Below are 17,232 nucleotides of genomic sequence, written 5' to 3' on the forward strand. Positions count from 1 at the left end.
TGTAAATTGACTGTTTCAATTACAAAATATCGAATGAATCGAACCACTGACAGTTTTATACCCAAGATATATGTTGTCTTTGGCACAATATTGTGGAACGTTTTGGTTGGTAATGCTTCTTTGAAAGAGGGTGGTAATGGGTTATTTTCGTGCAACTTGATCGCCGTTTTTTATTTCACGTTCAACTTTTTTACTTTTTTATTTGACGTTCAGTCATGCAAGACAGGCGCCTCGTTGAACGTGTGATACGATGCTTTTTGTCCGCAATTTGCTTTTTGTCCGCTTTTGCTTTTTGTCCGATTATTTTGCTTTTTGTCCGACACTTTTGCTTTTTGTCCGTTGCTTTTTGTCCGTTTTGCCTTTTGTCCGATAATTTTGCTTTTTGTCCGACACTTTTGCTTTTTGTCCGTTGCTTTTTGTCCGTTTTGCTTTTTGTCCGATAATTTTGCTTTTTGTCCGATACTTTAGCTTTTTGTCCGTTGCTTTTGGTCCGTTTTGCTTTTTGTCCGCTTATTTTGCTTTATGTCCGATATAAAAACGTGTATATTTTTGCATGTTTTATTTTGAACTTCGAAAAATCCTCATTATGGTATCTTATTCAAAAAGAAATGTGCCTGAGTACCTCGCCTACCAACCAAGATGGCCAGCATGACTGAAATAGAACATACGGGGTAAAATTAAAGTTTTGTCTATTATTTTGAAAACCATTAAAAAGAGAGAAAATCTGACAACAGCAGGATGTTGAGCTCTACCAATTGTCAAAACTGTCAGATGACGTCCATAATTGGTTTCCATTCTTTAACTATAGTTCGCCCCAACCCAAAGTTATGGAACTTAAACGCAATGCTTATTACCACATATCCCAGATCAAGTTTGAATTTTGATGGCGTCACTTTTACTGCTCTAGAGATTGGAAATGGAAAAAACTGCTGAACTTTTTATATCCGTTCTTTAACTGCAGTTTGCCTTTTAAAAACATGGCATGAAGCTTATATGCAATGAGTATACCACAAAACACAGGTCAAGTATGCATTTTGATGGCCTCCTTTTCCTCTTATGCCCTATATTATAAATAGGGAAAATACTGATTTTTGTCGTTTGTGTTTCTTAACTTAATATAAAAAAAGAAGATGTGGTATGATTGCCAATGAGACAACTCTCCACATGAGACTGAATGACACAGATATAAACAACAATAGGTCCCCGTACGACCTTCAACAATTAGCAAAGCCCATACCGCATAGTCAGCTATAAAAGGCCTCGAAATGACAACGTAAAACAATTCAAACGAGAAAACTAACGGCTTCTAGCAAATTTTACGAAATTTATACACAATACTTATTACAACAGAAGTTAGATCAAGTACAAATGTGGGTAGTGTCACTTTTGTCGTTATCAAGTTATGTCCCTTTCTAAAGAAATATGCAAGCCGGGGCATTATCTCTGTCCCATGGACTCGTTTCTCATTTTAATATAGGATTAATTGCCCTAAAATAACAAACATTTTTGCCTACTATCTTAAAAATTATAATAGATACAGCAAAACCTATTAATGGTGATCAGCAAGATCAGTTCTACAAATGAGACAACATGATCGAAATCGTTAATTAATACAGATAATGTCCATTGATGATGGTTTTGACCATTTTTGGGGGCGTATTTTGCCTTATATCTAGAGTCTACAATAAAGACAACATGAAGGCTACTACTTATTGGAGTTATTGCCCTTTAAATGTTGTGTCTTTCGCATTCTTGGATTGTAAATAACAAGAAAACCTAAGGTCGTTATCATTGTAATAAAATTCAACTGATAAATATTAATATTTTACAAACGTAGATTTTATTTGTTTGATTTTTAATGTTTTTAAAATGGCATTTTTAGGGGACATAGTGCATTTTCTGAAAGAATCTATATGAACTTTTGCTATCTTAAATTTTAGCAGGAAAAAAACGCACGGTGACCCTATTGTATCTATTGATATTCTCAAAGCATTTTCTTAAAGCTATCTTCTCGCATTTTGTTTTCAATTCTATAATTCAGATTAGCTTCTGATCACATAATGCTGTTTCCTCCCGTATAATCCATACAAATACCGCGCTGAAGTACTACGTCCATTATTCATTTTCCATTCTTCAAAATTCAATAATGAATAATGAAATAGTTTATTATTCACTATTCAACGTTAAGTGTTGAATAATGAAAATGAAATAGTTATAAATTTCAGTATTCAAATTGAAAAGTGAATAATGAAATAGAATAATATTTTTTGACTGGGCCACTATATCTCGTATTTCATAGTTCGTCATTTTCGTATGATCTAACTATTTTCAAATTAATATACAATTTTGTAAGAAATAAATTAAAACACTATGTGAAATAATGATATTTTAATTTATTTATTTAGTTTCGGAGGATAAGGTTTTCCTAACTATTTTTAACAGGAATTCCTTGGTTTAATGTATGGACGACCTGAATACCAAAATATATATAAATTAAAATACAAAACATTTGTCTTTTTTTATTTTCACAAGATCTTTGCTGTTCTTAATCCTCTGATTTTAGATATTACATGTCGATTGTGCCGCAATAACCATTAGAGGGGTTACAGAGGACTTAAATGCCAAAATACGCGTGAAATTAAGAAATAGTCAATTTTGAATAATGAAATGGATATATATATTGAATAATGGAATGGACTGCTGCGTCCCTTCAGTCCCTAATAATAGATATACCTTATGACTCATTCGAAAACTTAACATATTGCTATCTTATACGTCATTCAAAAGCGTACCAACAGAGAAACAATTGGTAAACATGTATATAGCCTATAGCTATACAAAAAGGAATATAATGGTTATAACAGTATGTTCCGCATTGACCATTAGAGGGGTTACGGAGGACTTATAAATGCCAAAATACGCGTATAATGGAATGGACTGCTACGACCCTTCAGCCACTTATTACAAATATACATTATGTAGCAATAAAAAGTTAATAAAACAATATTTAAATGTATCCTCATAAATTTTATCGTCCCCTTCAAATTGCTTTCTTGCAAATAAAGCTTACTATTTGTGTCATATATTTGCATATGCATGTAATGAGAATCTTCCATAGATTTTATATAAATAGTTAAAATGGTAAAATGAAATTTCTCTTTTTTTGTGTATTCATAGCAACAATCTGCTTTTATTTGTTATCAAATATTACAAAAGTTGGGGGCGGTGGAGTAGATGGCACATATTTCCCCAAATTTTGGCCAGAAGTAGAATTTCAATCGCTTGAAGTAATACCTGTTTTCACTGTTAACATATACACATGTATCTATCAAGAATTCAAATTAAAATCATATGTTTTTCATCTCATTTTTTTGTAAAAGTGCGTCAAAAACTTCGTGTAGAAAAAAGGCGTTTGTAAACATTTATTTACATTAATTTCCGGAGCTATGCTATAAGCCAGTCTAGCTATCAAATTACGGAGAGGCAAACAGTTTTAAAATAGGCCATAAAACATGTAAAAACAATCTTCATGTGCTTATTAACCGTCTTTGAAGGCTAAATTAGTACTCAGCTGTCTAAAAATGAATTTTATTGCACTATAACTTTCATGTCCACTGGGGCCAAAATACGAAACCAAATTCCTTACTGTGTATTGCTACATTATACGTCATTCAAAAGCGTACCAACAGAGAAACAAGAGGTATATAGCATATAGCTATACAAAGAGGAGTAAAATGATTATAAATAGTATGTCCCGCAATGACCATTAGAGGTGCCAATATACACGTTGTTAAAACAGTTTTGTTACTCTATCAATTAGGTTTCAAATGATGTATTAAGGTTTCTTGAATTAGAGGCTGACTGGTCGCAGCAGTCCATTTCATTATTCAAAATAAGCTATGTCTTTATAGTCACATGTATTTCGATATTGAGGTCCTTCGTTTCTCCTCTAATAGGCGACGAGGAACACTATGACTATAAACCTTTTGCTCCTCTATTAATAAGCTTTCGAATGAGGTATAAGGTATATCTGTAATAAGACTTAAGGGCCGAAGAAGCCTATTCCAAAATTCAAATATCCATTTCATTATTCAAAAATGACTATTCCTTTATTTTTACGCATATTTTGGCATTTTGGTCCTCCGTAACCCCTCTAATGGTCATTGCTGTACAATTACATGTAGCATGTCACATCTATAATCAAGGGATGAGAATTAGCAAAGGTCCAGTGAAAATAATAAAAGACAACGTAAAGTATTTGAATTTTTATATAATTATGGTATTCAGGTCGTCCATACATTAAACCAAGAAATTTCTGTTAAAAATAGTTAGGGAAACCCTCTAGTTTTTCCTCCGAAACTAGATGAATAAACAAAGTTAAAAATTTCAAAGAATGTTTTGATTTTTTTGTCCGATATTAATTTGAATATTTGTAAGATCAAAATTACGAATTTTGTAATACGGGATATAGTGTCACAGTCAAAAAATATTATTCTATTTCATTATTCACTTCTCAACTTGAATACTGAAATAAAAACTAGTTCATTATTCATTATTCATCACTTAACGTTGAATAGTGATTAATGAACTATTTCATTATTCATCATTGAATTTTGAATAATGGAAAATGAATAATGGACGTACTTCAGCGCGGTCATACAAATTGTGTCATTTTGTCACAACCCTGTAGCTTGCGAAAAATACTCTGTGACATATCATGAACATTTCACATTTCACATTTCATATATACTACGTCTTTGCAAATTCTATCATTTTAAATCTAAACTTCCATACCATCTTAAAGAAGATTTCCATCTATCTTTTTTTAAGTTTTGTCATATATTATAGAAATTATTATAGATTAAAATACACTTTAAATCACAAAAATGATCAGCAAGTCAAGATCTACTAACAAGTCAAATGTTGTAAGTTAAGTAGACTGTAAATCTTTATAGAAGTAATTGCACTTAAATGAGGATTTTTTTTTATCCTCTTTTGTGTTTTGAGCAAAACTAAACAAGATAGAAGGAATCTAAACAGCACATGATCAGCAATACAAGATCAACAAAACATATTTTGTCATGAATTATATTTTTGTGTACAATGTTAATGTGACTCGCGCTCAGATAATGATGGTTACTTTTTTGATAATGCATTAACGGTCGATAATGTGAATTGTTTCGATAATGATAGTTAACCTCGACCAAGTGAATTAAAACACGAGTCATAAATTCGATAACTTGAATTAAAACCGGAAATGCTTGCCGATTGTAAAATCGATTTTTGAGTGGCGGTCAACTTTTTTCTACTTTCGATAGTAGGGGCTGGGTCTAGTCAATGTGGTTTTCAATTTTTAGTTCAAGTGCTTTAATCTTGCTTGTCCAAACAATTATAACATCTTGTGAGGCTAAGTTGTATGCTCCGATAGAAGGGTATTATTTTTTTGGTAAATGTATCTGTCCATCTTCCTGTCTGTTTCTCAATCCATTCCTAATAAGGGTTTTCGATATCACAAACTAGTCAAAACATTTACTAAATTTCATCATAGATACAAGGACATCATATGTAAATATAAATCAACATGCAGACATCTTACACGTTCAGGTACTTAACATCCAAAAACAGGACGAAAGAAAGGAGTTTCACAACTTAATAGCTTATAGAGTATAGTATATCATAAAATGATTTGAAACAAGAGGACAATTCAATTAAAACTGTCTTGCATTTTGCACGACAGATCGCATATCTTTCCTTTCACAATGGATAATAATTGCAACTACCCTATCAATGCACTTACAAATGTAACATAATAAGAAAGTTAATGATTTGACATTTTTAAGGTTTATGGTGATTTATATATTTTTGCCCATTTAAGGTAGCACAATACAAAGATTTTACAACTCCAACTCCCAAGTTTTAAAATGATGTAACTTTCTTAATAATGCTTGAAAATTTATAAAAGTGGTAGTTTTGGATAGCTAACAGATTACTCTTTCAAATTAATGCAATGTTAGTATTATGCAACAATTATGTAACCAATTATAATGTTAACTGTGTCTAAAATATTTTTCACCAACTTTCCACTTTCAAATGAAATTAGCTGCTGCATAGGTATCCCTAGAGGGTTGATTTTATTATATGTTGTTCCTATGGCCATTATCTACAAAAGGGTGTCTCAGATTTCAGATAGAATGTATAGAACAAATTTTACACCTAATCAAACATTACCTTCTTTTATGTGGTTAGGATGTTTACACTAATTAAAGATTTATGAGAGAATGGAATACCATAAAGACAATTTGAGACACCCTTTTGAAGCCCATGATGTGTTGATTAAGATTTCGTTAAAATTTTCTGTATAGTTAAAGAGATGATAGAGCTAAATTCATTCAAGTGAACTGACCCAGATTTTGCCACTAATTACATAATAATGGATCATTACATAATGATTGCATAATACAAATATTGCAACCATTTAAAAGATTAATCTTTTATCTATCTATATATACCTCTTTTATTATTTTCTATGCACCCATAAGAAAGTTAAAGCATTTTAAAGGTTAGTGATTGGAAGTAAAAAAATCTTTGTATTGTGCTACCTTAAAGAGAACTATAAATATATTGTATTGTTAATGCTGTAAAATGATATTATGTTTACGTATAATTAATCACGACATCAGTATCATATGCTTGTCCTTGGTAAATGTACATCGCAGGTGTTTCAAAATTTAGAACGTTTGCACAGCTGACATATTTTCACATTCGATTTAAAATGGAAATCCGGAGTTGTATTATGTTGCAATTTTGTTAAATGTTTCTCAGATTCAGAATAGTAAGGGGTATAACAAAATCACACTTATTTGCAATTCATGCTTTGTATAAGCATGATATCTCCCCCCCCCCTTTACACACACACTCACACACAAACAAACACAAACAAAAAAACAAAAAAATGCAGTCTTAAAATTTCATTTATCCAAAATGTATAGTAAGAGATGAGGTACGATTGCCGATGACAGAACTATCCAAGTGTGTTTATTCTCGCAGTTGAAACTTTCCAATACCCGCTCTTTAACATGCATGAGGTACATTGTCCGAGAAACACGTTATTTTATTAAAACATAATTTGGGTAAATTTTAAGATTACATACCAATCATCTTTAAAACATTTGTTTTATAATATATTGAGTGAAGTTTTCTGAGATGTTATAGATAATCAGGAGCTTGTTGTTCAGTGGTTGTCGTGCGTTGGTGTGGTTCATAGGTATTTTTCGTTTCTCGTTTATATATATAGATTAAACCGTTGGTTTTCCTGTTTGAATTGTTTTACACTAGTCATTTTGGGGCCCTTTTGTTTGCTGTTCGTTGGAGCCAAGGCTACTTGTTGAAGACCGTACTCTGACCTATAATTGTTAACTTTTTATACATTGTGACTTGGATGGAGGGTTGTCTCATTGGCACTCATACAACATCTTCTTATTTATATGTACTTTTTTCGTTTCTATTTTCCCTCAGTTTTAATGGATCTCATGTCTGCCATCCCTCTCTGGACCCTGTTTTTGAGCTGCTATAAATAAATATGCAGTCCTTTGCAGTTGATGGAAATATAGCGTGTAGTCAATTTTAGTAATAATCTTTTGGCGTTGATCGGTACTTATACATCCCGCCATTGTGATATTGTTCTATAGTCATTTGTATACGACCGCAAAAAAAAAATTGGGGTCGTATTGTGTCCGAAGACATTTGGTTTCCGAACAATAACTTTAGTTTATGTGTATGGAAGGTTCAATACAACAAAAGGAAGGTTGGGATTGTTTTTGGGGGTGATGGTCCCAACCGTTTAGGAATTAGGGGCCCAAAACAAGCATTTTTCTAGTTTCAGGACAATAACTTGTGTACAAGTATTGTGATTGCTCTGAAATTGTACCACAAGGTTCAATATCACAAGTAGAAGGTTGGGTACATATGAATTGCACTGAAAACAGGGCGTAAATGTATTTACGAATCGCCGTTAAACTGTTCTTATCAAATAATATTGTTCTCGCTTTGATCTATCATAGATTGTCGATCGTTAATGCATTTATGTTAGATATAAATGATAGATTGTCGACGATAATTTCGTAAATGCATTTACAACCGTAAAGTATACTTTACGCCGTACATCTATAATGGTCGACCGATAATCTATCATTGTCGCCGATAATTTGTGATTATCTCATTAATGTGGTTCCCGCGTGCCATAAATATGCACATAGACCCAGGTGATCACAAAGGCTATTTAGAGCCTCTAGTTTATTATTATTATTAGAACTATGCATAGTTGGTTAAAAATGACTGTTAAGACTAATGTCGAATACTTTTCGCTTGATAGATTTATGGAACAGATGTGAAGGACAGGGTTATTTGAACGGACGTAATTCGAGTTCGAACGTTTTCTAACTCAAGTATGACTTTTTTTCTTGCTTTTACTTTCGACATGTAAAGTTTAGCTTTTGTCATAAATGTCACGACCTTATTGTAAAAACACTTCAATAAACAGCAGACTATATGACAGGTCTTTCTAACAACTAATGACAAACAATTTGGGGCGTAATTTAAGGAGGCTTTTCCAAGGATGCAATTGCTTATAGACTGTATAATTACCCTCTACAGTATACCAAATAATCCACAAATCCTCAAAAGGGACCTTATAATGATAGGCCGTGTCAAGGGAGATATAAAGCAACAAACGCCCAGCAGGATCGATGCATTTGTCTTAAACATCTCCGATATTGATTCCGCATGGCTTTCAAATTGACACGAGTATCCATTGGTGTTCATGGTAAAACCTTTGAGGCTATATCAGTTTAATGGAAATTAACAAAGAGCATGGCAACCTTTCCTTGTTGATGTTTTAATGGCTGTCCGGCGTAAAAAAAGAATATCTGTTAACCAACAAAATAAAATATCTTATGTGTACCAAAAGCCGTCAGCGATTGTCACACAGACAATTTGCGACCTTCATGGACCAAAGTCAGACTTTTCGCGGGATCCTTTTAAACATTTAGTGGTGTCACTACATGTACCATGTGCTGTAGAGATTTCGTTGCACAACATGACAGAAACATTCTTTGTTAGGACTCAATGTTGATAATTCGACATTGGATGTTTCATATACCAATTGTAGCCGAAAAATGACAATGAAACACTTTTGTTTGATATCGATCTATTGTTTGAATTGTATATTTTCATATTCCTTTTTTTTTTTTTTTTTTTTTTTTTTTTTTTTTTTTTTATAGATTATCATTTTAAATATAGATTTTGGTTTTGAAAAAGCAAGTGTTGGACTCGCTCTTATATTGGCACTCACTTCATGTTAGCTGTCATTTTTTAATTGTGCTTAGCTGAGAGCAGGAGTGCTTTCCAGCGGCTTTCTTTCATTTACTTTTGCGTACATTTTACACAGACCAGTATTTTTTTGCAATTGTTTCACCAATATTTTAGCTGCATGTAACATCTTGAACACTCAGCAGTGGCGGATCCGTTGACTGCCTAAGAGGGGGCCCGCTCCGGTCATGCTTCAGTGATACCCTATTTAAGCAACCAATTTTTTCCCATAAAAGGGGGGGCGGGCCCCCTGCCCCCCTAAATCCGCCTCTGCTCAGAACAGCGAAACAAAATTTAGATTTCAGAAATAAATAGCATTTAGCCATCAATGAATAGCTTTTCAAGAGATGTTTTCGTTAAAGGATAATTCCATTATTTTTGTGCAATTTTAGTCTTTATAACAAAAAAAAAGGATAAACAGAACAATACATAAAGCATTAAGTATTACATATAGTATTTTACAAACTTCATTGGTGGTAGCTCATATATATTCCTGTTGGGTTTTTTTGGGATATAAGTTATTGTCTTGCATAATCATCTTTATGCGTTTGTGCGTTTTCCCGAATGCGTTTCAGTTTTATCATGAACATTTCTTCTATTAACCAAGACAAAACTCTAAATTCGGCCGTTATAAATGTTTTCGCCAGAAATCCATGCTTACACTAAATGAACTAGCCAAGGAATTTGTTTTTGTCCCGGCTGATATAGCTGCTAATAATATCATTATTGTTTGACGTTAGTTTTACATTTAGGTTCTGCAAAAAGGAAATCACGAATTCACCAACATTCCAACTGGCTTCATTTTCAGAAAAAGACATCTGTAACAAACACAAACTTTTAGCTACATCTTTACAAGCAGAACCAAATACAATGAAAGTCCCAACTATGTACTGGCTTCCGAAGCTACACAAAACACCTTACAAGTATAGATTTATTTCATCTTCAAGCCATTGTTCCACTACTAAATTGTCTATTCTACTTGGTACAATCAAAATCCTGATAATAAATTGTTCAAATAAGGCCTTTGAAAACAGTGGAATTAATTACTTTTGGAGTGTCAAAAACTCGTTGGAAGTACTCGATAAATTGCATGCATATATTGGTGATTTTGAACCTGTTCAAAGTTATGATTTTTCTACCCTATATACCACTTTGCCTCATATTCTTATTAAGAAAAAAAATCACATCCCTAATTAATTGGGCATTTAAAAAGTCAGAATGCCAAAACATATGTTCAAACTCTTTTCGGTCATTTTTTAGTAGCAACAAACAAAAGAACTATGTCAATTGGACAACTTATCTCAACTTGTACGATTCGCTCGTGTATGTAACAACGTATTAGATTTTAGCGAGAGAAATTTATGTATTACTGAAAAATTATTTCACCAGGGTTTTCGATATCACAACTAGTCAAAACATTTACTAAATTTTATCATCGGTACAAGGAAATAATTCGTAAATATAACTCAACATAATTACATTAGATGTATGTTTCATTATAATACGTTATTCTGATTGGCTACACTGCAATCTCGCGTTATTCCTTAATCAATTTCATTTAAGAATTGAATGCTTCTTTTTGTAAATTTATTGGGGTGTAAAAGCGTTGACCGAAGTACATTTTGTATGAAGCGCGGAAGCGTTTCATTCTAAAAATGTACGCACGGTCAACGCTTTTACAACCCTATAAAGTTACAAAAAGAAGCATTCAATACTTATAATTACATTTTTTAGCTAGGATTATAAAAACACGATTTTCATGAATTTAATTTTTTTAATTCACCTGTGCACTTTATTGTGGAACCTCGTGTCATCATGAATGAAATGTTATTGTCTCATGCAACTGCTTACGGAATAACATGTGATGTGCAATTAGCCAATCAGAATAACGTATTATAATGAAACATACATCTAATGTAATTATTACACAATAAAATTTACAATTCATGATGACACGAGGTCCCACAACAAAGTGCACAGGTAAATTAAATAAAAACTTGATAAAAATCGTGTTTTTATGATCCTAGCTAAAAAAAAATGTAATTATAAGTATTATGTGCTTCTTTTTGTAACTTCATAGGGTTGTAAAAGCGTTGACTGTTTGCACATTTTTAGAATGAAGCGCTTCTGCGCTTCATACAAAATGTACTTCGGTCAACGCTTTTACACCCCAATGAAGTTACAAAAAGAAGCATTCAATTCTTAAATGCAGATATCTTATACGTTTAGGTATTTCACATCCAATCTTTTATGGTAATATCTTTACAAAGCACAAAAATGGTTTTTTCATCGGATTTAAACACATTTATTCTTAAAGCAGTTGTTGGCATGACATGGGTTATGTTCTTCTCATATGTTTCATGATGGTATAGCACTAAACAGAAGGGATTGTGCCTGATATTCATATGATGAAGACAATCTTTCAATCAGTTGGCTGGCATGTCAGTCACTGCTAGTAGTCTTTAAATATTTATGTATTATTGTCATTTTTCTTAATTTTCTTTTGTTTCATATTCTGATATCGGACTCGGACATCTTAAGCTGAGTTTTACTGTGCGTATTGTTGTGCGTTTGTTTTCTACATTGGCTAGAGGTATAGGGGTAGGGTTGAGATCTCAAAAAAACATGTTTGACCCTGCCGCAATTTTGTGCCTGTCTCAAGTCAGGAGCCCCTGGCCTTTGTTAGTCTGGTATGCTTTTTAATTTTAGTTTCTTGTGTATAATTCAGAGTTTAGTATGACGTCCATTATCACTGAACTAGTATGCATATTTGTTAAGGGGCCAGCTGAAGGACGCCTCCGCGTGCGAGAGTTTCTCGCTACATTGAAGACCCATTGGTGGCCCTCGGCTTTTGTCTGCTCTATAGTCGGGTTGTTGTCGCTTTGACTCATTCCCTATTTCCATTCTCAATTTTATTTATTATCTAATAGCAACAATTTTAATCATTATATTATTATCAAACATCACATAAAAATTTGTGTATTTACAATAGGTAGTTTTTAAGTAAACAAGTTAGTCAAGTGGTTTAAACGAGTTAGTTAAGTCGTTTAAGGTGGTATGGGTGTCTTCATCCATCTTGGATTGTAAAAAACAGAGAACCAAAGGTCCAGATTTTCTATCAAGCTAGCAAAATTTGATGCAGGAATGCAGATATTTAATGTGAATTTTCATTTGAAAGAACCAATTTATAAGAATATAACTTATAAATATTAATATTTTTGCAAAGATTGATTATTTTTGGTTGTTTAAAAAAAATTTGAATTGGTATTTTAAGGGGAAGTAACTCCAAAACAGTGCATTTTCTGAAGGATTCTACATGGAATTTTCCTATTTTGTATTTTAGCCAGAAAAAATGTACGGTGACCCTATCTTTTCTTTTGGTATTCTCAAGGCATTGTCTGAAAGCTATCTTCCTTTCCCTTAAGTATTTAACAATTCTATCATTTTGTTTAGTTTCTAATCACAAAATGGTGTTTTTTCCTGTATAATCCATACAAAATGTGTCATTTTGTCACGTCCTGTAGCTTGAGAAAATGCGCGGTGACCTATCATTTTTATTATATTTTTCAACATATATCTATAGATACTACGTTTTGGCAAAGTATGAGCAAATTCTTAAGCGAGTTAGTTGAGTCGTTAAAGCAAGTTAGCTGTGTTGTTAGTTAAGTCGTTATAACAAGTAAGCTTACTCGTTATAACGACTTTAAAATAAAACTTCCCTCAAATTAAAACTAAAAAATGCTAATTTACCTTAAAATTAAATTATCAGGGGCAGCAACCCCAAAACGCGTTGTCCAATGTAACTAAAAAATCTCGGGCATATAGATTATGACTTGATGAATATTTTTATCCCAGAACTAAATGCTTTTGTAACAGAGATATAAGCTAAAATCTACATTTTACCACAATGTTCTATTTATAGACAAGGCGGCCATCTTGATTTTTGGGCGGGGTCAACGGATACCTTTTTGAAACTACATACCCTAAGGATGATTGTGGCCATATTTGCTTTAATTTTGCCATTAGTTTCTGATTTTCTGAAAGTTATCGACGACGACGGATGCCAAGTGATGAAAAAAGCTCACTTAACCCTCTGGTCCAGGTGAGCTAAAAAAGCAAAACGGACAAAAAGCAACGGACAAAAAGCAAAAGTGTCGGACAAAAAGCAAAATTATCGGACAAAAAGCAAAACGGACAAAAAGCGAAATTATCGGACAAAAAGCGAAACGGACAAAAAGCGAAATTATCGGACAAAAAGCGAAACGGACAAAAAGCAACGGACAAAAAGCAAAATAATCGGACAAAAAGCAAAAGCGGACAAAAAGCAAATTGCGGACAAAAAGCACCGTATCAAACGTGTTTTGCTTATTTAATTTTACGTGCATCGTGATTTTCAAATGCTTATTTTGCGTGCTCGGTATCAAATAAATTTCAAACACTGGGCAGAGATCGTCAAGAAGAAAAAAATAATTGAAATTTGTTTTTGTGATAAGGGACTCATAAGGCGGAAAGGCCCATGATGTTGTTCCTTTATTTGCATTTTAAAAGTTCAGAAGATTGTTAAATACTTTTTATGCCCCACCTACGATAGTAGAGAGGCATTATGTTTTCTGGTCTGTGCGTCCTTCCGTCCTTCCGTCCGTCCGTTCGTCTGTCCGTCAGTTCGTCCCACTTCAGGTTAAAGTTTTTGGTCAAGGTAGTTTTTGATGAAGCTGAAGTCCAATCTACTTGAAACTTAGTACACATGTTTCATATGATATGATCTTTCTTATTTTAAAACAAAATTAGACTTTTGAACCCACTTTTATGGTCCACTGAACATTGAAATTAAAAGTGTGAGTTTCAGGTTAAAGTTTTTGGTCAAGGTAGTTTTTGATGAAGTTAAAGTCAAATCAACTAGAAACTTAGTACACATGTTCCCTATTGGTTGATCTCTTTACTTTTAAGGCCAAATTAGATTTTTTAACCAAATTTCACGGTCCATTGAACATGAAAAATGATAATGCGAGTGGGGCATCCGTGTACTTTGGACACATTCTTGTTTATAATCATTTATATCATAAATGCCTAATCATTGTTCTCTTATGTTATATAGTAAAGATAAATTCACGTAGAAGCTACACACGAGTCCAATATGTTACGTCAAATTGTTTTTTCTGAATTTTCTGTAAAAAGTAAAATCACAAAAATACTGAACTCAGAGAAAAATTCAATCGGAAAGTCAATAATCACATGGCAAAATCAAATTACAAAACACATCAAAAACGAATGGACAAGAACTGTCATATTCCTGACTTTGTACAGGCATTTTCTAATGTAGAAAATGGTGAATTTAACCTGGTTTTAAAGAGCTAAACCTTCCGTTATATTTATAATGATGCGTGAACTAAAAAGACATAATAAATAAAATAGTCAAAATACGGGTACAGCAGTCAGATGATTAATTTGTTGAACGAACTTTTCTCTTTTTGTGGCATTACTGTCTCTAATAAAATTGTAACTATTTTTTTTTGGTTCGTAACGAACGAAAAAAATATTTTGCATATCATACACATCTAATTTATTTAAAAGACGAAACCTCCGTATGGCGTAACAAATTAGAAGCCTAGTTTTTGTAATAAGACATGACAACATCTGGGTTGTTACCACTGCTGATATCTGTAAATTGACTGTTTACAAAATACCGAATTAATCGAATCACTAATAGGTTTATACTCAAGGCATATATGTCTTTGGCACAACATTATAGAACGTTTTGGTTGGAAATGCTCCTTTAACTTATATTTGAGTTGGCTTTACATTTGTATTGAGTAGAGCACCACTGATGAGTCTAATTTATATAGATTAAACGCTCCTCTGATGTACCAAATTATAAGCCTGATACCATCGATTAGTTTTACACCTGTTTTAGGTGACAATAAAACATCACGAGTCGATGTCTATAAAGCACAATACTAGAGAAGATACTTAAATCGAAGACAAATCAAGTCACATGAAAATGAAAAAAAAAAACAGTAATCAAAGATACCAGGCTTTAAATAACAATTTTGTAAGCCAGACGCACGTTTCATGAACAAAATATATGTCAGTGACTGTCGAATAAAAGAGTTAAAAAGCCAATTTAAGTACGAAGGTAAAATCATTTAGGGCCCAAAAGGACTTATAAGGGACTCGAGAAAAAAATGTTATAAAAGCCAAATTCAAAAAAAAGAAAATCCGCAGTCTTTTAGTAAAATCCATCGCCGCAGGGGTTGAAAAAAAACACACCAATAATACCATGCTTATAATAATATTTTGAAATGCAGATGTGCGTTTATTTACAAAAGGATGCACCAGTGACACTTGAATCAAGTACGGAGTTGAACCTCATAAAGGACATAAAAAATTCATTTAGTTTTTCCAAGCACCCCTTTAACGAACCCTGCAATTATCTTTGCTAAACTTTTCATAAAATTACACAAAAGGTGTAAGTGGTACCATCAACATGGCTGTTTCAAAGAGAAAATAAAAAATAAACATAGAAGGGAAAAATACCCTAAAATATTTTACTAGGTTACAGTACTTGTATAGTGATAAAATCAGTGGTTTAATCTTGATAATAGTTATCCAAGGTACCAGGCTTATAATTTAATACGCCAAATGAGCGCTTCGTCTAAACAAGACTCGTCAATGACGCTCAGATCAAAATGGTTAGAAAGCCAAACAAGTATAATGTTGAAGAGCAGTGAGGACCCAAAATTCCAAAAAGTTCTGCCAAATACGGCAATGGTAATCTATGCCTGGGCTAAGAAAATCCATAGTTTACTATTATAGTAAGCCTTCTCAAAAATATATGGTTGTCAGTTTAATTGATATTCAAAAGTTATGTCCAAAATCATTGCTAATGAAGATTATTATAGAAACATTCAAGTGTAGCGTCTCCGGGACAAGTTTGCAATTCCGCTGAGTGCAAAGGTTGTCACCTTAATTTTTGGAGTTAAGTCAAAATGAAGTTGATAACTTGGTTGGTATTGGTTCTCTGATATTTGTCCTAAAAATTTTTGGCTCTAGCACCACTGTTGAAAAAGTTATGCCCCTTTTTTCAACAATTTCCTCAAAGGAAAAGTAGTTTTCCTCAAGGGAAATCAAATTTCCCTAAAGGAAAAAGATTTTTCCTCAAGGGAAAAAGATTTCCCTTAGGGAATTTGCTGCATAAATATTTCCTTTGAGGAAATTCTACTTCCTTAGAGGAAATTCTATTTCCTTTGAGGAAATTCTTTTTCCTTTGAGGAAATTTGTGGCTTCAAATTTTCCTTTGAGAAAATTCTTTTTCCTGTGAGGAAATTTGTAGCTTCAAATTTTCCTTGGAGGAAATGCTTTTTCTTGTGAGGAAATATTTGACAAACACTTTTCCTTGAGGGAAAATTCAAGACAACAAAGGACAAGGTATGATAAGGGCCGTTTCTGGCCCCCCTTTTTCCAGAATTTTCAAACTTTGAAATTGAAAGCCATCACGCCTGTGTAATGAACTGCAGTATCTGATCGTCCATGTAGAACCTTATTTTTAGGTGTTATGTACTCAAATATGTTCAAACTGAGACCTTGAAAAGCCCTAAACGACGAAAAGAGTAAAAAATCTACAATTTCGTCATGTTCGGAGACAAAATTTGACATCAGCGCCAACGTAGACCATCTTGAAATTTTCAAACATCAACTGTACTCTTATGTATCTTTCACATAATAAAATATCATGGTGGTCTACGTTGGGGCTCATGTCTAAAAATTTGAACTTTGAAGTTTTCTTTTTAACCATCTACAGAAAAATAAATTTATGTATCATATCCGTCTGTCTATTTCTGTTTGCACACATAAATTATGTCAACTACC

This window comes from Mytilus galloprovincialis, chromosome 1 (genome assembly GCF_965363235.1).
Source record: "Mytilus galloprovincialis chromosome 1, xbMytGall1.hap1.1, whole genome shotgun sequence".
In the NCBI taxonomy this organism is placed as follows: Eukaryota; Metazoa; Mollusca; class Bivalvia; order Mytilida; family Mytilidae; genus Mytilus; species Mytilus galloprovincialis.